At 37.3% G+C, this 22065-nt stretch overlaps 1 long non-coding RNA gene across 1 annotated transcript in view; it reads right to left on the bottom strand.

The window, feature by feature from the left end:
* Positions 1–22065, bottom strand: part of LOC114646399 (uncharacterized) — a 113825-nt gene that overhangs the window by 7293 nt on the left and 84467 nt on the right. Inside the window, exon 3 of the long non-coding RNA XR_003715329.2 lies at positions 12301–12358. This is a non-coding gene — a long non-coding RNA (uncharacterized LOC114646399). The remainder of the gene's footprint in view (positions 1–12300; positions 12359–22065) is intronic.

The raw sequence follows: 22065 nt of genomic DNA, 5'->3' as shown, positions 1-22065 counted from the left end.
ATGGGATTAACTGACCAAACCCAGGTTTGCAAAGATTGTAGAGACTTACCCAAGAAGATTCAAAGTTGTTATTGCTGCTAAAGGAGTGTCTACAATGAAATGAATTAAGGGCCTGAATACTTATATAAATGAGAGATTTCAGTTTTAGATTTTTAATACATTTATAAACCTTTCTGAAAACATGTTTTCACTTTATAATTATGGGTCATTGAGTGTAAATTGATGGGGAAAATGACAAATGTAGCAATTTAAAATTAAATCTACAGCACAATAAGGTGTGGAGAAACTGAAGGGGTCTGAATACTTTCTGAATCCATGATTGCATGCTATACTTTTTTATGTATACTTTTTATTTATTTATTTTTGGGTATTTTTATTTTGGTCAACTGTTTTGACGAGATGTGCAAGTAAAAATTTAAATGTGCTGTGTACATATGTAAATAACTTTGATTTGACTTGAATTTGGTCAGGTCTTTTTATTGTTTGTCATAATATAGTTTGGAGCATTAAAAAAACAAACATGAATGTTCTATGCTTATTTTATTTTTTTGACAATCAATTTAATCAGATACAGATTTTCAGATGTGAAAAAGTTATTGCAGCCCAGTTAATGCAACATGATTTAAGAAGAATTGTGCTCAATAGTAGGGTTATTTTGGTTAAAAAAACACTACTGGTATAGTACTGTCCTGTTTAAAATGATGCTAACTTTGACACTTACATTCATTGTGAACTTGTTTGCCATGCACGTTCTACAAGTAGATTCTGAAACAATCTAAAGTAGATAGATAGATAGATAGATAGATAGATAGATAGATAGATAGATAGATAGATAGATAGATAGATAGATAGATAGATAGATAGATAGATAGATAGATAGATAGATAGATAGATAGATAGATAGATAGATAGATAGATAGATAGATAGATAGAAAGATAGATAGATAGAAAGTAGTTCTTGAAAATAAACTGGTGGTATCTATCAATGCAGAAATGACTTTTAAGACTCAGAAGGATGTTCTAAACCATTGTCAGTCATGGACTGTCCAAAAGGAAAAAGTTCAAGACAGAAGTCAGTCTACCAGGCAGTGGCTGATTTTGCAAAATCTCTTTTAGAACAAGATATAAAATCTTCCATGATGTTGCAAGGATTCCAGTGGAATTTTTTAAGAATGGAAAAACTCACTTTGTTACATTTAATTTAAATATTCATAATTCTAAAATCAGAAAGAGATTGGGTAAAAATGCAATTTATTTCTGAGTAGCAGTGTGGAAACCACTTAAGAACATGGCAATGACCTGGGTTAAGCAGGCTGGAAAATGTTATTTTTTGTTTACTTTTTGGCTATATTTCTTTTGACACTTTTCCATTAAACTGTTTGAACATATTGGCCAGTTTTCTAAGTATTTTCTCCTAAAATAAATAGAATCCAGTATTACTGTTCACTTAGTGAATAAGCAGTGTGCAATGCTGGTTTTCAAGCTGTTTCAAATTCAACACATGAATGTGGAAGGTACAATTTTTCACTTTGAGTGCAGATGATTCTACTTGAATGGGGAAAACATTTTGAACTTAATGGCCGAGGACAGCAATTACCATTTACAGTTATTGTGTTTTAGCACAAGAACAAACAATAAACTGCACAAAAAGGTTCATCTACAAATAATAAATAAGTAAGAAATATTTACAAGATAATGGCAATTGTTTCAGGGTGGCAAACAAGACTAAAGAAACAGCTCCACGTTGTCAGGGGCCACTGTTGATTTTTGCAGTGGAGAAGCACAATGGGAATCTGAATTGGTTATATAAAACAACACAACACATGGGTAATTACTGTGATTTTAAAAGTCATTATTACTACAGGACACTAAATGTAAGCATTTTGTAGCTTAGAGTTTGATGTCATGAGAATTTATTGATTGGATGCTCACTAATCTAATTATTTTAACAACAGGTTAACTAATTTATTTTGCCATTAGTATGATGAGCAAGCATACTACACCTACTTGTGCAAGTAGCCCATTGATTTTTTGCATTATTGATTTTAAATTATTTTGCATCTCCCTTTTATCTTGTATGGATGAATTATTTAAATATTCTCAAATTATATGGCTGCTGAAAAAGCTACTTGCAACTTTCTGATTTATTGTGTAATGCACCTGATGACTGTGCAATGCCATTCATAATAGCTTCTTAATTTGACAGTTACGCAAATGTTCAGGAAAGATTTATAGGTTAATAACATAGCCCACAAAAAGGGTGAGAAAGGAAAAAGAAGAATAGAGTATTTTATTTGAAGATGAATATTTAATTATTCATCAAAAGTTATTGTCTGCTTCTAAGACTACAACATTATTATACAAATTACCTGTTTTCACGTACAGCTCAATTGTTTTCTAATTTTTGAGCTTTGAGGTATAGTTAAAAACAGGGGCCAGAAGAATTTAATGGAGAGCCTAAGATTTCATGGTATGAAAGAGGCACCTAAACCACAATACGATTATCCAGAGAAAAACAACAACACCCGCAGTGTTGGAATGTCATGTAGCCTGAAGTAGGAGGATGGAAGAGGTGATCATGCATATAACTGTGCAGTGTAAATGGGTTAATTGACATACAGTACATGAGAAAGGGACTCAAAACCTATTTACTTACTGACTCTTAGTGAATGGAACAAACCAGGCCACCCTATTTCTCTGGTTCTTCCTGGGTATTTACCAGACACTCCCAGGCAAGCTAAGAGATAGTTTATAATCCCTCCAGCATGTCCTAGTTCTGACAGTGGACCTTTTCCCATTGAGCTACGACTACACTCAAGGGAAGATCCCAAGGACATTCTAACTACATGTCCAGACCATCTCAAATGTTCTTGTCAATTAAGAGAATTGGTAGTTCTGTTCTTTCCTTCTGCATTGCTACACTTCTCACAGTATTTTCAAGAATGAGAACAGGAATCCTGTACAATGACCTCATTAGCCATATGAATTTGCACTCTTGCGTATTTGGTCACCAATACAAGCTCATGACAATAGTTTAGGATGAAGTGAAAGATCAACCAGTAAAATAAAAGCTTTGTCAAAAGAATTAGATTCTATTTCACCCCCCTAGCCAGCTAAACATCTGCAAAACTGCTGTTGCTGAAATTATTGGAACTTACTCCTAGAACCAGACTTGAGGGCAGTGTTTGCTGATGAGCTCCTGGTGGCCACATGATTTACACAAACCAGATGGTTAAGCCAGTCAGGTACACAGGTGTAAATGTGGGGAAAGATCATGACATACTACCAACACGAACCTTTGTTATATCCTCATTTGTGGCTGTGATTATATTCCATTCATATATGGATTAGTGTGTGTTCATTAAAATAATGTATAATGATTAAAAACAATAATGTAAAATAATGTGTGGCCACCAGGGCGCACTCCAGCTTCTCAAACACTCGACACAGACAAACACAGACACAAGTCCTGCACAAACAAGGCTTTCTTTGAGAAATGCCTCAGGGAAGAGTACACAGCACAGCATGCTGTAATACTTTATCTTCTTCTGTCTTTCTCTCTTCCTCTCTGCCTACACTCCTCCAGGCAAGCTTTGTTCTCCTTCTTCCCAACTGTGGCTCTCCAAGTTGAGGCAGCAGGCTTCATTATGTAACACCCGGGAGTACTTCTGGTACCCTATAAGTGTGGTCTGGAAGCACTTCCGAGTGAGGTGGGAGCCCGAAAAAGTAGGGCTTCCCAGTCCTTGCAGCACCCTCTATCATCACCCCCAGAACTCAACAGGGCTGCACCAAAGAACTCCAATTCCCAGTGTGCCCTGTGGGAATCTGTAACACTGTAGCAAACCAGAGCAGCTGCCACATAGTGATTCGAGGGAGATAATGTCCTGGGCACTCTCTCTCCCCTGGTCCTTCCACTATGAAGGCATCCTGGCCAAGTAAGGGTCCTGGCCGTTCAGCACAAATGTAAAATTTTCACTTACTGACCAGTCTTGACCTATTTATAAGAGGTTCAGCACACTTGCCCCAAAAAAATTCCCACATGCTCCTGCAATTACATATACCTGCATATACACTGAGTTCATCAGTACTGAATATACTGTTTTAAGTGTAATTAAGACTTGGTGCAAGCAATGTAAAGCAACTAACAAAAGCAGAGATCAGGCCCATTCATTTGTTAAGATATCAGTCACACTGACCTTTGTGCAAATTAAGATCTAAAATCAAGAAGAATAACAAAATGACATATTTTTATAAAACAAGCACATTCTACTAATTTCCCAATTGGTTAAACTGAATACCAGACATACTCAATTTGAAATAATATGGGTAAAAAATATAGCAGGAAAGAGAAATTTCAAATGTACTTTGTGTAATGTTTTGTCTCCCCTTTGTGGCAATACACAGGCAATTGCTTCCCTTATTTTATACAGTACAGTTTTTAAATTATATTCCACTCATAATGCTGGGAATCTTTTGGCTGGTTATAAAAAGCAAAATTATTATTATTATTATTATTGTATTAAAAATATTTTACATCAGGGGATGTCAGATCATTTTTAAAGATGGTGGTTAGAAAATGCTACTAGAAAGACACAAAATATTTAAATTATAGAAGATTCATAGTGGCTAACAAAGTTAACATTGCTATACATCAGATAGGAAAAAGACAGCGAAGTGATTTATAAAGGACAAGGAGATGGAACAGTGAATAAGGTTGTCAAAATAAAAAGCAAGGGTCAGAAAGCCAGGAAATCAAAATGAAACCAAAAACATCAAGCCAGAAATGTAACCTAAAAGTCAAAATAAACATATCTTTTATCCCTGAAAAATATTTCAGGAAACCAACTCTAACACAATGATGTATCTTTTTAGCAAATTTCAGAGCCTTAAACACCAGGAGGAACGTGTCACAGACTAAACACCTTCTGGATAATGATGTCACTACATGAAATTTCCTGATGTCACTTGTACACGAAATTGATTCCAGTACAAAATAAGTGTCTAAAAATGGTGGTAAACTCAGTAAAAAAAAAAAAAAGAAGAATGCTGGCCAAAAAATAATATTGAACTATATCAGTAATTTAAAGCAACAAGTTAAACAATAACAATGTATCACAACAGTCCCAAAACAATTTAAAAGAAGGTAATGGACAAAATCATTATACTGTAAATATATGTGAAGTAGTCTTAATAACGTGTGTCAAAAATTGTTTTACTGAAATAATGCACTTGTCATGTACAAAGTAAACTCTGTGCTGTATTTTGGCCAAACTACAAATTCACATGTATAATTGCTGATTTACTTTAATTTTGGGTAATACTGTAGGCATTATAATAGTACTGTACAAAAGAAACAGTATGTAGAAACGTTTTAAAAACAAGTTAACATCCTTGCAAGTTTGATGTATTGGTTGTCCTAATATCTTATTCAATGGATTCTTAAAAGCTGTACTCAATTTAGTAATTCACTAATTAACTGAAAAATGATGTTGGATTGACTTTATTGATGTTTTTGAGAATTTTGAAGACCTGATTAGGTTTCCCTTCACACTCCAGTTCATCAGTTGTTCAAAAGTGGTGAAGGGAGGAAGCAAAGCAGAAAAAAAATGTAGCAGCCAACCAATCTATCAAGCTTTAGTTTATATAGCAACTTTCACATCCATCACCATCACATGTTTTATAGAACAAACAATATAAACTAATACAAGATAATAAGGAATAGTACAGAATGAACCAAATGCGAGACTAGATCGCTTTCTCTTAAAATGGCTTTTATAAAGTTATATTCTATAGTATAAAACATCTCAAGGAGCCTCACTGATACAAAACTATAGTACACCTTTTCCTATGCTACACTGACAAAAAATCTCTTCATTTAAATTAACAAAATCTGAACTATGTTGTATTTTTTTTAAATGACACTGGTTAACCATTGTTGTTGTTTCATTCTCAAACAAAATTTATAAAACCAAGAGTTATAGCTGAGAAATCATGATGTAGATATTTGGTTGGTACCAGCAACAAAATTAGAATCCTATCATGGGCTCCCACCATAATGACGTCTTGCTAGGTCATCCATGGCATGAGGTGGAATTTGTGAAGGGGGTATGTGAATGGGGGGTAATATCTTGAAGATATCAATTTAGAACTCCAATTTAGTCACATGTGTCTTCTACTTTCATTCATTCAGGAGTGTGGCATTTCATTAAAAACAATGGGATGACCCAAATTCAAATTTTTACTTTTGTTTTTATGAAGTCTCTATTGATACAGGAGCTGCTGCTTACCAGATTTCATTTCCAGGCCTCTATGTGTTTATTTGCATTTTTTGTTATGTTTTCAGCACTAAACTTAAACCAAATATGCCCTACTGCATATATGTCTTACTGCATATTCCCTACTGCAAAAAGCCTTTTATCATTTGAAAGTAGCTTATTTCTGACATGAGGATGGGAACATGCACTGATAAAGTGCAATGCTGCATCCACCACATGATGAACCACCTCAGGATTCCAAATTAAGATCTGAGTGCAGCCTTGCTTCTCTACATGTGAATTGATAGACATGTGAAGTCAATTGTTTACCATTTTTACCAAATCCATAGTACTAGGGTGTTGTACCGTGTTAGCCATTATGAATGTAGAGAAAAGCCAAGCAAAATGACACCTTTTATTGGCTAACTAAAAAGATTACAATATGCAAGCTTTCGAGGCAACTCAGGACCCTTCGTCAGGCAAGATGTAATCAAGGGCCTGAGTTGCCTCGAAAGCTTGCATATTGTAATCTTTTTAGTTAGCCAATAAAAGGTGTCATTTTGCTTGGCTTTTCTCTACTAAATCCATACAAAGCAATTCTTTGTGAACACTCATACACCATTATAGCATTACGACTATTGAGCTTTCCTCAAGATCTGATAATCATAATATTTATGTCTCAAATAAAGCATCAGCTTCTTGTAAAGAACTTTCTTTATTATTGCCTCTTTTGTATCTACTCTACTGATGGTAAATCTGTATATCAAGTCTTACTGTTGTAACATGTTCAGTTTATTGTTTTAAATTATGATGCCATGGTAGAACATTAATTTCAAAGTTCCACCCAAAATCTTCATTTTACAGTATTTTAAATACCTTAGATAAATGTATGTCATTACTCTTGTCTTACATTTTGGTCACACCATGTAGAAATTACAATGCCCTTTCTACATGTTCCCTGCATTTCAGGGGACCACAATGTTTGGGACATAGCAATGGTGGGTATATTAAAACAGTCATATTTATTCATATTCCTGCATGCAAGGACTTCTTGATGTCTGCGATTCATAGACATCATCAGGTGCTGAGTATCTTCTCTGGTGATGTTCTGCCGAGCAGCCATCTTCAGCTCTGTTTCGGGGTTTTGTCCCCTTACGTTTTCTCTTCAGCATATGGAAGGCATGCTCAATTGGATTTAAATTGAGCAACTGGCTTGGCCAATCAAGAATTTTCTATTATTTAGCTTTGAAAAACTCCCGTGTTGCCTTAGCAGTATTGGGATCATTATCTTGTTGTACGATGAAGCATTGTCCAATGAGTTTGGAGGCATTTACTAGAACTTAAGCAGATAAGATATTTCTATATATTTCAGAATTCATTGTACAACTGCCATCAACAGTTGCATTATCAATGAAGTTAAGTGTGCCAGTACCTGTGGCAGTCATACATGCACAAGCCATTGTAGTGCACTGAGAGGAAAGAAAACATGCCAGACGTTTTATTGAATGTGCTTTTAACTATATACAACTGTTGCCTATTCCCTCATCACCCCGCCTCCTCCCACACTGCAGTGCGTGTCAATTGTGTCTTTAGAGGTGCAGCGCTTCCAGCCACTACACAGGTCCCCACAGAATTCACATGCACAGGCAATGTTAACTTTGTTGGGGTGCGCATGATGTGCTCTGTCCACAGGCAGGGTTGTGACCAGATCTGGAGAACTAACATCTGAATGCCCAGTAGGTACAGGTGTGTTAGGGGAAGCAGGTGCCAGGTCTCCAACAGGTGCCAGAAAAGAGTCAAAAACCTCAGAGGAATCCAAGTGTGCAGGCTTGAGGCGATCCACCGAGACTGTCTGCTGTTTGCCACCCATGTCAAGCACAAACATTTTGTCTCCGTGTTCCAGGAATCAGAAAGGGTCATCATAAGGTGGTTTCAGTGGGCTGCAATGTGCCTTGTGCCAGACAAACACAAACTTTGCTGATTGCAGGTGGCATAGAAACCAGGAGAGAGGAGAGCCGTGCTGGGCAGAAGGTACTGGCTGGAAGGTGACTGCTGTGTCTGGGAGCAGAGATTGGTGTCGGGATGCAGTCCAGGGGGCAGAACTCTGAGGGATAAAATCCCCGGGCACATGGAGAGGTTGGCCAAACAACAGTTCAATGGACGAGACTTGCAAATCCTCTTTTGGAGCCGTACGAAACCCCAACAGCACCCACGGCAGACAGTCGACCCAGCTGTCATTCGAAAGGGAGGTCCTGAGGGTGACTTTAGCAACCGGTGAAATCGCTCACAAAGGTTGTTAGCTTGGGGGTGGTAGGCAGTGGTATGGTACAAGGTCGTACCAATGTCTTGTGCCATTGCAGCCCAGAGCTGTGAAGTGAACTATGCACCTCGGTCGGATGTGATGTGAGATAGAGTGCCGAACCGTGTAACCCAAGTGTTAATAAAGGCTCTCGCTACTTCTGCTGCAGTTGTGGACTCAAAGGGACAGCTTCAAGCCACCTGGTGGTCCTGTCAACCACAGTGAGCAGGTGTGTAAAACTGTGAGAAGGAGGAAGGGGGGCCTACCAGGTCCACATTAACATGGTCGAAATGGGGAGCAGGCACCGGGAAAGGCATCAGTGCGGCTTTAACATGGCGATGTATTTTAGCCTTTTGACATGCAACACAATGAAAATCTTTTTTGAGGCCCCGCCAAACAAATTTGCTTGCCACCAAATGTTGGGATGCCTTTCATCCTGAATGTGAGAGGCTGTGTGTGATGTCAAAGATGCACTGTCTCCAGTTGCTGGGGACAATTAGGCGTGGGTAACCTGTGCTGGTGTCACACAGGAGCTTAGCAGCGCTCCAATCTAACTGCACCTCTGACAACTGCAGGCCGGTTTCTGCCTAGTGAAGAGCTTGGTCCTCAGCTTGGTCTATGCCAGCTGGGAGTTGTTAATTTCAATTTGTATGGGTGCTAATGCGGGCCGAGAGAGACAGTCAGCCACCACATTGTTCTTACCCTCGACATGCTGGAAGTCTGTTGTGATCTCTGATATGTAAGCCAAGTGTCGCTTCTGTTGGGCAGACCACGGATCAAGCGACCTTGGACATTGCAAGAACAAGTGGTTTGTGGTTGACAAATGCAGTGAATGACCAGGCTTCAAGCAAGAAGCAGAAATGTTGAATGGTCAAGTACAAACTTAGTTTGTTCCCAGTCGAAAGTGCTATACTTGCATTCATTGGGCCATAAATGTCTGCTGAAAAACACCAATGTCTGATGCGGGGTTGTGGAAAATTGGTGACAGCAGAGACTTTGGATGGCAAAGGAATCACACCCTCTTTTGAAATGCAATGTCCCAAGACATCTATGACAGGCACTCCAAATAGACAATTAGCGTGATTAAAAATCAACCCACGGGTGTGGGCGTGGATCGGTTGATGAGAAGTAGAATTGTAGTGTTCCACTCCATGCTTGGTTTCTGCTGTGGAAAAAAGTGGGTTTTGATAGGTGGGGGAATTCGTTGAGAAGGCGGGTAAAGTCGCAAGTCGTAGCTATCATATTGTACAGGGCAGAGGTAGTGATACAGCTAAGTGTGCAGGAATGGGTGGCAAAGTTCTTTGCATCTACAAGGCGATGGTTCTTAACCTCAACCAGCAACCCGTTTGCATACAGGAAGTCCGCGCCCAGCAGCGGCCTGGCCACCTTGGCCAAGACAAATGTCCAAGTGAAACACCTTCCACTGAAAGATAAGGTTGTGTGCTACGTTCCATAGGTGGGGTTCCTAGTGCCATTAGCAGCCTCCAAAACGGGCCCTTTTATCCCTAAAGCCACATCAATAGGTGATGCAGGAAGCACACTCACTTGTGAGCCAGTATCACACAGAAAATGGTGGCCGGACTGGGCATCTGTTATGAAAAGTAGGTGGTCTGCAGGTTCTGATGAGATACTGTTGACCAACCTGGGTGGGTTAAACTTACAAGGAGGGTGACATTCCTTTGCGTTCTTGGCGAACTGGGCATGGTAAAAACACAGTTCAGTTGTCTGTATGGCGGCAGGTGGGGGATGAGTAGTATGAGATGCAGGCTTGCTAATGGGACTGACGAGAGTTGCAGGTGGAAGATAGCTCTGCAAAGCAGAGTGCAGGTTATCGGCCATCTTGGCTAACTCTTGGTATTCAACGTTGGACACGTTGGGCAGGACAGTACACACTTGTTCCGGCATCTGTTGGAGAAACAGTTCTCTAAATATTTAAAACAGGGTCTATGGATACCTAACAAAGCTAACATGTGGTCCATCAATGCGGAGGGTTTTGTGTCTCTGAGGCCAGGCAATGTTAGTAGCCGCCATGCTCGCTCTGACTCCATGAAGCCATATATCTCTAAAAGGTATGCCTTTAAGGTTACATACTTGTTTGTGTCCGAGGGATTTTCAAGCAGACTCACCACCCTGGACACTGTAGAGCTGCCGAGAGCTGCAACGATGTAGTAGTACCTCGTGTCATCTGCCGTAATGTCCCACAATGCAAACTGTGCCTCGACTTGGGCAATCTACACTGCAGCTTGCTGTTCCCAAAACTCCGGTAACTTTAAAGCCACAGCGTTGGCAGACATGATTAACGTAACTCTGGAATCGTCCAAGAGCATTGGGGTCACCACTGTAGTGCACTGTGAGGACAGAAAACATGCCAGACAACGTGTTCTTAATGCAGGCAAAAACTACTGACTGTTTATTGAACTTGCTTTTAACTATATACAACTGTTGCCTATTCCCTCATCACCCCGCCTCCACCCACACTGCAGTGAATTGTGTCTTTAGTGGCGCAGCGCTTCTAGCCGCTACACCATAACATTCACACCACCATTTTCAATAGATGAAGTGATATGCTTTGGTTTTAGAGCAGTTCCTTTTCATCTCCACTCTTTGTTCTTATTGTCACTCTGATACAGGTTAATCTTAGTCTCGTCTATCCACAAATTTTTTCCAGAATTCTGCTGGTTCTTTTAAGCACTTTGTCCCAAACTGTAATCTGGCCATCCTATTTGTGTTGCTAACAAGTAGTTTGCATTCTGCAGTGCAATCTGCGACCTCTGTATTTCTATTAATGAAGTCTCCTGCAGATAGTAGTCTCTAACACATACACATCTGCCTCCTGAAGACTGTTTCTGATCTGTTGGACAGGTGTTTAAGGCTTTTTCTTTACCATAGTGATTTATGTGATTACTGAGCTCACCAGTGTGTTTTTTCTTCTTAATGATATTCCAACGAGTTGATATAGGTTTTAACAATATCTCTAATGATTTTATTTTTATTTTTCAGCCTCATTAGGGCTTTTTTGACTTTCATTGGAACATCACTAGTCTTCAAGTTGAACAATGGAGACTATAGACTCCAAAGGGCAGAAGCAAGCATAGTTATCTTAGGCCTGCACTAATGAACAAATGAAACACACCCGAGTAATCACAAACACCTGTGATGCCAACTGTCCCCAATAATATGGTGACCTGAAATGGGGGGACTATTTATAAAACATGTTGTCATTTTTACGTGGTATGACTGAAATGTATGCAAATACAGTACTCTTAGATTAATGTGCATTTTAATTATGTCTGAATTGTTTGATTTGTAACACCTGTATTCAACTGTAGAGCAAAGGGGTAAATCAAGGAAAAATGTGTCTTTGTCCCAAACAACGTAGAGGGCACTATATATTTAAAGTGACTAAATACAATTGTTAATTCTAATTCATTGTCAGATTTGACTTAGTTCAGGGGTGATGACTATTGGTTATCAGAGCGCAACTTCAAGTATGACAAAGGAGGAAAGATAAGGAATATCAGATAGATGTTTGGCGTATCATGGAGTGAGTTAAGGGAAGGATTTGGTGTGAAGGCAGTAGGTGTTGTGCTGAGGAAAAGCAGACTATGGTAATTTGGGCAAGTAGAGAGAAAGACATAGGATGACTTTGTGAACAGGCGCTCCAAGATGGAAATGGAGGGTGTGAGTGAGGCCAAGTAAGCTGTGGTTGCATGTGATGTCAGACAATATTAAAAGAATTGGTCTTACCCCAAATGATGTCCCAGACTGTGGATACAGGAGAAGAAATTAGAAGCATCTGGATAACCTATGTAAACACAGAAAATGGCCATTAAAACAATGTAAAAAAATATGAAGTTTAAATTTAGTTGTGCATACTGCATAATAATAAGACCCTCATTCCAGGTAAAACAGTGGCATATAAAGCTGCATTGTGAATTTGAATTTGGAGGCTTCATTAAACGCAATATATGTTTCTGTACTTCTTAAAGTTCATTCATCATCCATCAAACCTCCAGATTATGGTCACCAGGGCTGAAGCCTCTCCTGGCATCAGTTGAAAGACAGGAAATATGTCAGGATAAGATAATAATAATAATAATACATTTTATTTCAAGGCACCTTTCTTAACACCCAAGCACAACGTACAGATAATAAAATAATAAAACCAACAAAAACATGCATGTACACATACACATATACATATCACCTGCTATGCTGTGGGGACATTTTTTAAAAGGATAATATTGACATTTTTGGAATTATCAAGATAGGCATAATTAGAAAAAAAAATCATGTCTCCCCAGCCACTGAAAATGGCAGTCAGTGGGACACAAGAAGAAACACGAAAACACAGCTTACTAAATATATCCATTTCTAAGTGGTAATGATTCTGATTTTAGAAAGCATGCCCTCTGCATGTATTTGCCAATAAAATGAAGCTGAAAGTAATTAATTTTTTTCACAGATTCCTATCAGCATTTTTCCTGAGGGAAGGATATATATTTTTCCCATCCTTAGAGATGTGTTTATTTAGAAGTATACAGTACTTCAAAATATAGCCAAGAAAACCTGTAATGGTCTTCAGAAACACTCTTTGGACTTTCTAGTTATCAGAGATGCACTCAGTGTTTAGTGCAACCAAACAGAATAATTATCAATGGTTCTAGCAGTGAAATAGGGTTTTAAGCAGGCCTGTGCCAATTTATCAGAGTGGAGTCCTCCTTAAATCCACAAGTATGCTTTGGATCTGGAAGAGAATTGACATCTGTCTAGTGCTTGTCTGTTACGATAACCGCTTTTCACTGATTGAAAAGCAGGCTTATCATTAGATATGTCTACAGTTTCCAGCAACTGTCATAATAAGTTCTACTCTCTGCAGGAAAACCATTTTTCCTCAGTAGGCATTACTTTACATTTTACACATGCACATCACCAGTCCCTAGTTGTCCCACCATACTACACAGCTACAGGCTACACATTTTACTTTCTCAGTTCTGCCTTTGTTATTATATCTTTAATCTGTTAAAGCTCCTCATCACTTTATTCTTGCTCATACTGATAAGGATCAGCAAGGAGATTAAACATTTTATCATTTATCTAGTTGGACATATCAATGATATAAAATGAGAATACAGTATGTTTGTCTAAATCCTTAGTAGAAACATTCAAATTTTGTGTTTGAATCACAATCAAAGCTAGACTGCAACTGTGTCATTCATTAAACAAGGTTCAAATAACCATGCTGTAGTGTGGGAAATGTTCTCATGTATAGGGGAATGAAATGAAGTGGCCAAATGGAGTTCTTCTGAAATCGATTAGGATTGCACTTTTTTATATGTGTGTAATCAAACAACATGGTTCTTATACATGCATTTTTTAGCTTCTATGTTAAAGTATTCAGGAAGTTACCCTAAATTGTATCTCGAGTCTTTAGGGACAGGGTCTTCTTCCACCTTAGGACTGTTATTGGGACTTCAGTTACCAGAGAGATCTTTAAAAGACTCTTGCTGGCTCTTTGTTGTGACATTAGTTCATGAGATCATTGTTCCTTGTGTTTTTGACCCTTTCTGCTTTGAACGCTTTCACTGTTCAGGTTTCCTATACTTTTACTATTTGGACTTCCAGGTAAAGGCAGCATTGTGCAAAAACAGGAATGTTAAATGTGACTGTGTTGTTTTATTTCTGGGAATTTTATATTAGGTCAGTATTATTAAAATTTTGGAAATATTACAAGAACACTATTCTGTTTGATTTTACTTCTATTTAGCAGAATTATTTAATTTTTATCCTAGTTTAGGTATGAAAAGCAATCAGATCTGAAAAAATCAGAATTTTACCTCTTATATGTAATTAGGTGTTTCATCTTAGTCTCCTACCCTCTGTTATTTTAGGAATTTTACTCCAGGAATAATTCAATCTGGGGGGGTCTTTCTTTTTTATATTCTTCTTTCTGCACTTCTTTAGTTATTGTTATGATTTTTTGATAATTTTGATTGTATTTTCTGATATTTAAAAACATTTAACATTATGTTCCTGATATCAGCATGACACCATTTTGTCTGTGTTTATTTTGTTCTCTGCCACCTTGAAACCATTTAGATGGAGGAAGCCAATCTATTATTCTTGCCAGTTCCATTGTCAGTCACACGATCATGACATTGCTGCATATTGCATCGTCACACTGCTGTTATTTAAAATGGCAGTGTGGCAGGATTTACTTCCAAGTTTAAAAAACTCATAAAAACTTGTTTTTTTTTGTGACTTTTTTGGGAAAGGTTTACATTGTGGTGTTTGGTCATGTGCCTTGTTTTTTTACTCTGGCTACTTATTGGCATTAGTGATTTTGTCAACTTTTCCTTGTTACACTTGCTGGATTTCTGACTCCTGTTTTGTTTCTTGACTCCCTGTAGTTATTAACTGTCCTGGTCTAAATTCCAACACAAATTATCAGCAGACGTCCCTTTCTGAGAGACAACGACTGGGGCAGTGGGGGGCTGATATGGATGTCCCCCATGAAGCACCTTGAAGCTAGGACAAATGATTAGTAATTGGGGTTAGGGTCACCATGAAGCAGCAAGCACCACGAAGCACCATCACTCGATAGTTGGGAAAGTGGTTCCCCATGAAGCGCCATGATGTATGACCGATGCTGCTCAGTAGTTTCAATATGCTGCATGGAAGAGATGGAGGGGCAAAATGATAACATCTGCATGACAGTTCAAAAGTGCTGCGGTGCACCCATTAAAAAAAAAACATAGGATACTACAATTGGCAAATTTTACATTGGGGTCTCATTTATAAAACTTTGCTTGGATTCGAGTGTGAAAATATGTATGTGTCAAAAAAAAGAAAAGATGCAAATGATAAAAAACCTGATTTATAAAATCTAACACAAGTACATTTCTATGCAATTTACCTTTATAAATTAGAATCACCCTGTAAATGTTCATATGTGAACAAGCCTCAAAACTTGAATAGGATATGATCAGAGTGGCGTATACAATATTATTTATCTTAACTTTCAGAAAGCATTTGATAGGTTCCCACATGAGAGGTTGGGCATCAGACTAAAAGAGGTGGGAGTAAGGTGTAGTGTGTAGGTGGATTTAGAATTGGCTAAAGCACAGGAAGCAGAGGTTGATGATGCAAGGAACCTTATAAGAATTGGCTGATGTTAAGAGTGGTGTTCCACAGGAGTCAGTGCTAGGGCAGCTACTGTTTTTAATATATAAATGATTTGGATACAAATATAAATAACAAGCTGGTTAAATCTGCAGATGATACCAAGCTAGGAGGGTTATCAGATTATATAGAATCCATTAAATCATTACAGAGGGACTTGGACAGCATACAGGCTTGGGCAGATTTGTGGCAGATGAAATTTAATACTGTATAACTAAATATAAAGTATTATACGTAGGAAGTAAAAATCTTAGATTTCAATACAAAATGGGGGGTCTGAAAATTGAAAGTACACCTTATGAGAAAGATTTAGGAGTCATAGTTGACTTGTCACCATCAACGCCCGGATAGTGTTTGTGAGCCATTTGGAAGGCTGACAGAATGTTATGGTATATAACATGATGTGTAAAGTACCAAGCCAAGGAAATTATGCTGGATCTTTATAATACACTGGTGAGATTGTATCTGGGGTACTTTGTACAGTTTTGGTTTCCAGGCTATAAAAAAGACAGGAGTGCTAATAAAAGTCCAGAGAAGAGTGACTCGGCTGATTCCAGGACTGAAGAAGATAATTTATGTGGAAAGATTACAACAGCTGAGCCTTTTCAGTTTAAGTAAAAGGAGATTAAGAGGTGACCTGATTGAAGTGTTCATAATTATGAAAGGAATTAGTGTAGTGGATCAAGACTGCTACTTTAAAACATGGGGACAGAGTTGAAAACTTGTTACGGTTACATTTTACAGAATCATTAGGAAGTTTTTCTTTACACAGAGAACCATACATGCATGAAATAAGTTACCAAGTAGTGTGGTAGACAGTAGGACTTTAGGGACCTTCAAAATGTGACTTGATTTTATATTGGAAATATTAAGTCAACAGGAATGGAAATCTTTGTTGGGCTTAATGGCTTGTATTCATCTAAATCCTTCTAATGCTCTAAAAAACTCATAGTGACTTCAAAGAACCACTTTTGTGTTAATGTAATATCACTACTTACTCTTAACAAAAGCAGCTTCGTTTATGCTAGGTGTCACTTTTGCAACAGAAGTGCAGTAAATTGCTCCGATTATAATAGGAAAACCTGAACTGCTGCAAATTGCCATTTTATATTGGCAAAAACATGTTTTATGTATGTACACCCACACTGTACAAAACCTTAATGTAGCACCTCATCAGATGGTTAATGGTTTCCAGCATAGTGGGCATTTTGGAGGGAAGGTTAGCTGAGATATGTTTCACCTGTCAGCCATTTCCCTAAGAAGTGACAACAAATAGTGGATAAAAGGACAAAAAAAAAACAAGCTCTTCAGTGCAAATATGCAGCATTGGCGCTCTTATAAGGGAGCTACAATTGAATATGTACATCATATTCATCACTTCTGAGGTTTAATATGTTTGTTATGTCAACACACATTATAATAATGGATATGAATTATTATATGTGTGAGTGGTCATTTAGCTGTTTGGCTGTATTTCCCTGCTTGATCATGTGTGTTCCCAAGACGTGTAATTATGTATATGCTAATATTCTGAAATACTTTGGTCCCAGGCATTTCCAGTTAGGAATACTCAACCTGCAGTTGTTTAATTTAGCCTTATTTTAAAATTGCTGATCCCTGTCTCTGGATTATATGATTATTAATATTGTTTCTAGGTAATTGGTTAATTTAATAATTCTTTAATAAATTACCTAAAGAATTAGTTGGTAGTTTTTCTATTTTTTGAGTCTAATACAGTGCCGGATTAACCAATAGGCACATGTAGCATATGCTACGGGCCCCGCAATTTCGGGGGCCCCCAAAAGGTGGACCCAATATTTAATGAAAAAGTGTAGCATTGAAAAACTGGTCTTTAAAAATATTATCTTTACGTTTTTAAACTGTAAATTTCTTACACAACAAAACTTTAGGGGCCCAACACATAAAATTCACATAAATATTATAAGATTCTTATTATAATCGAGAGTAAAATAATTATTTAGTCCGGTTTGAACTGTTCAGAATCTAAACTTTAGATGATGCAGACCAAAAGGGCCCCCAAATTTGAAATGTGCTACGTGCCCCCAAAGCTCTTAATCCGGCCGTGGTCTAATACGAATTTTTAGGTTTTGGCCTCCCTGTCAAGGATTTTTCACCATAACAGTGACCAAGCTAGTATTCAAGCCCAGTCTACTGGAGTTGTGAGACATCAGTACCAACCATTGCCCTCCAGCACTGCTCTTTTCATCTTCATTTTTTTGTATTTAACTCTTGTCAAATATGTATTAAGTAGGTGGCACCATTGTGTCATTGGTAGTGTTGCTGTATAATGGATCCAGCAGCCTGGAATTCCATGCCCAGTCTTAGTCAGTGTGGAATGTGTATGTTCTCCATATGTCTGCATAGGTTTTTCTCCATGTATTGTAGTTTTTATTAAACACCCCAAAACAGGGTATGCTGCTCAGGGTAATTTGTACCTCTCAACTGACCCTATATGAGCAAGCTCTGGAGAGGCACCCTCTTTACAGCCTCATTGTTGACAGGACAGACTACTGAAACTTCATATACTTCTAAAATGTTCTCAGTTCGCTTTTTAGACAACATATATAAAGTGTTTAGAAGATTGTAATATGAATATTTTAATGCCAAAATCTGCAGCATTTATACTGATAAAAGACTAGAAACCAGTAAATACAAATGGTGCTATAGAATCCCTAAGATCTTAAAGGCATATCAACTTACAAAATCTGTTTTCAGAATTTTCGCACAACCATTCATGATTGATTTATGTGTTACACACAAAGTTCTAGGATAGGCTATAGCCACCCACAATACTTCACTTGAAAGAGTCTGCATTAGACTGAAAGAAGATTAGTTAAGTAAAATTAATGGATTAGAGAATATATAAATGATATGTCATTTGCAGTCAGCTATACTGCTTTAGAAGTGTAATTCTTATTTGTAATTTAATTATCACTAAAATGTAATTAAGAATGATAATATAAAAATACAGTATCTTACCATTGTTAGTGTCACTAGGATAGAAGACACATTACATCCTTCCCCATATATTGTGTAGATGTTTAAAAAATGGTTAGGTTTAAAAAACAACTTCAATTTTAAAAATTTAGTCACAAAAAAATAACTGTTAAAGATAGATTCAGCAAGATGAGGCCATCCTCAAAAAGTGAAGGAATCTTGACCTTTTTCTCAAATAAATATGTTTTATGCATTTTACCCAATGTCTGATATTGACACCATAGCTAACATTTTATACTACTATTGTCCAATTTAGTCACACTGTCCTTCACCAGATAATCCTAGTGCAAATAAAAAAAACTCTGCTTGTATTAGAAAAAATTGTTTTCAAAATAACTTCTTTTAAAATCCACTTATTATTAGAAGTAGTTTTATAGCTATTTTAATCTGAACACTATTAAAAGAATTTCCATAATAATTTAATATTTACTACAAATTACTTTACTAGTTAGCTTTGAATATTGATGTAATATTTGATATTAATATTGCAGTAGTATGATAGGGAGACAAAATGATGTCTTCCAATTATTGAGGGATCACAATCTTCACCCTCCCTGAGAAACACTACACCTGGTATTGGAATGGAAAATCTCTTCAATAGTGTTATAAATTATCAAAATTTGTATTTTTTAGTTTATCTCCACAAAGTTTCCTTTTTTTACAATGTAATTATGTGTTTTACTGTATGACTTGATTTGGTTATCCTTTTTCACTTTTAGTTTCATTTCGACTTAATTAAAAATATTTCAGGTGTTATTTTTTTATCATATTGCACTGCTATTTTGTTTCTACAGTTGTTGCCATTCTTTAATTTTTTTTATTGCTTTTCACTTGGTTGCTGCCATGGGACAAGTAGAAGATGCAGCACATAATTTCACTGTAGAGATGTTATAAAAGGTAGTATCATTCACTTCTAGGTTGTCCACGATTCTGACTTATTCAAAAGCTTTTACAGTGGTTAGTTGGTATTGTGCATTTATTTTAGGGCTTAGAAACTTGCATGTTTTCTCAACTTCATCATAGTGTTATTTATTGGGTTAGTTCTTTTTCTGTACTATTTCTTTAAAGTCAGTTAAGATCTCAGCTATTATTTTGAATGTGACTTTTATCTTATCTATATCCTTGTCCATTAAAACATTCACTCCATCTAACTCATAACAGTTTGTTGAACCTCAGTTGAAGGAAGAAAAATGCAGATACTATGCTGGCTGGAGAACAGCAGATCAGATCTTTTCCCATACACAAATAGTAAAGAGTGACAGAGCTTTGACAATGCCATCTTCATGTGATTTATAAAAATCTAGTGTCCATGTACCTCTTAGTATCTTGTGGCTGTGTGCCATTTGACCTATATATTTCTGGAGTGAGAATTATGTTTCCATAGTAGCTATTAAGTCAAGTCCACTTAATGTGGACATTTGAACATGTCAAGAATGTGTTTTGTCCCTTTTCTTGTTCATGATTTTAACAGACAGGATATCAAAGCATAGCCAAGGATTGGAAAGTCTGCAGTTTAGGTCCCTTGTAATTGTATCTCTGCTATTTACAGATGATGTTGTCCTCTTGGCTTTCATCAGACTGTGATCTCTGGCCCACCATCTAATGGTTCACATGAGAGTAAGATGTGTCTGTGAATCAGCACCTCCAAATCAAATGTCATTGTTAACTCCCAGAAAAGAATTGTTTGTTTTCTGCAGATTAGGAGTAAGAAGCTGAGGGAAGAGATTATTGTGAGACTGAGCAATGGATCATCAGTGTACAGGGAGTAATTTTGAAGACATTGTACTGCACCAAGGTGGTGACGCTGGAGTAAAGTCATCAGACAAAGCTTTTTACTTACCAGCCACTGAACAAATCCACCTTTACTTATGGCCACCAGCTCTGAGATGGAAAATACAAGAGTTCAAAATGAAGTTCCAGCACAGGATTGCTGGGCACAATTTTGTTAAGGAACTCAGCCCACATGGGAGGACCTAGAAGTTGAACCATTGCTTGTCCTGATTAACAAGAGCCGGTTGAGATTGTTAGGACATATAGCTTTCAATGCTGTTTTTGTGCCTTCCACAGAAGGTGTGCAAGACACTGCTAACTGTAAGAAGATTCAAGGGTAGATCCAGGTCTTGCTCTAGGGATGGTTAATGTCATCTGGCCTGGGAGAGTTTTGGAATTCCTTGAAATACGTTTGAAGATGTTGCTGAGAACAGCATAGCTTGGTCAGCCTACCTCACCACATTGCTATCATAACCCTCATCAAGATAATTCCTAATAATTGTTTCACACAGCAGTGTGAATAATTTGATTTAGAAAAAAAAATCTATGTTTGCCTCTGACTTTGCAAAAGAATATTTGAACAATCTTCTTATACAATATGCTTGGTTATTCCTCTTTTTATTTTTATTTTATTTTATTGTAGAGTCAACTCTTGGCAGCAGGGCAGTCATGTGGCACATGTGTCTGGGCACTGTTCTCTTCCCTACCACCTTTGCCGTAACTTCACCTACCTCTTCATATCTTAAATTATTCTTGAGGCAGATTGAAGACTTAAGTGCCAGCTTAAAAAAAAATAAGGAAAACGTACTAAGTAATTGCAACACAAACACTGACTTAATCAGTTTTACCACGAAAAGATGCCGACAAAAGAAGAGAAGAAGTGGGCCACTAGAGTGGAGAAAAGAAGAGCTACTCAGGAAGCAGCAAGCGCATCAACCTCTGAGCAAACGAATGCTAAACATACAGAGAAAGAGTATTAAGTCAAGTGTATTCACTGCACATTATAGTGCATTGTGCTGTTACTGGTAATAAATAATGAGCAAATTAATATTTTTTTTTTAAATAATACAACATGCTAGGATAAAGGTCAAGCATTCACATGCTTTCTTTGTTTCTTTGAGAATCATGATGCAGTATGTTAATAAATAAATTGATGGGATAAATAAATAATTGCTTATTACAGATAATTAACTACTTTCAAATAATGTGGTGATACAGTGCCTAACAGCTCTGTGGTCCATCATTTAATCCACATCCCAGTGAAATTCTCTCTATCCTCTTGTGGCCTTTCTCAAGCTACTCAGTTTTCCTTTAACATTTTATAGATATGCAGGTTACCTTTAATGGAGGTTCTATAGTGGCCATGCATGAGTGAGCATGCTCAGTGATGGACTGGGAACCTCTCTAGGGCTACTTCCGGCTTTACATTCAATAGTTTATAGCTCCCCATAGCCATTAAATAAAAGGAAAGTAAAATGAATGAGTGAAGGAAGAAGTAATTAAAACATTTAGAATGTAGGGATTTTAGTAAAGAATTTTTTA

The sequence above is a fragment of the Erpetoichthys calabaricus genome, chromosome 2 (genome assembly GCF_900747795.2).
Source record: "Erpetoichthys calabaricus chromosome 2, fErpCal1.3, whole genome shotgun sequence".
NCBI classification, from domain to species: Eukaryota; Metazoa; Chordata; class Cladistia; order Polypteriformes; family Polypteridae; genus Erpetoichthys; species Erpetoichthys calabaricus.
This window is presented reverse-complemented; position numbering and strand designations above follow the sequence as displayed.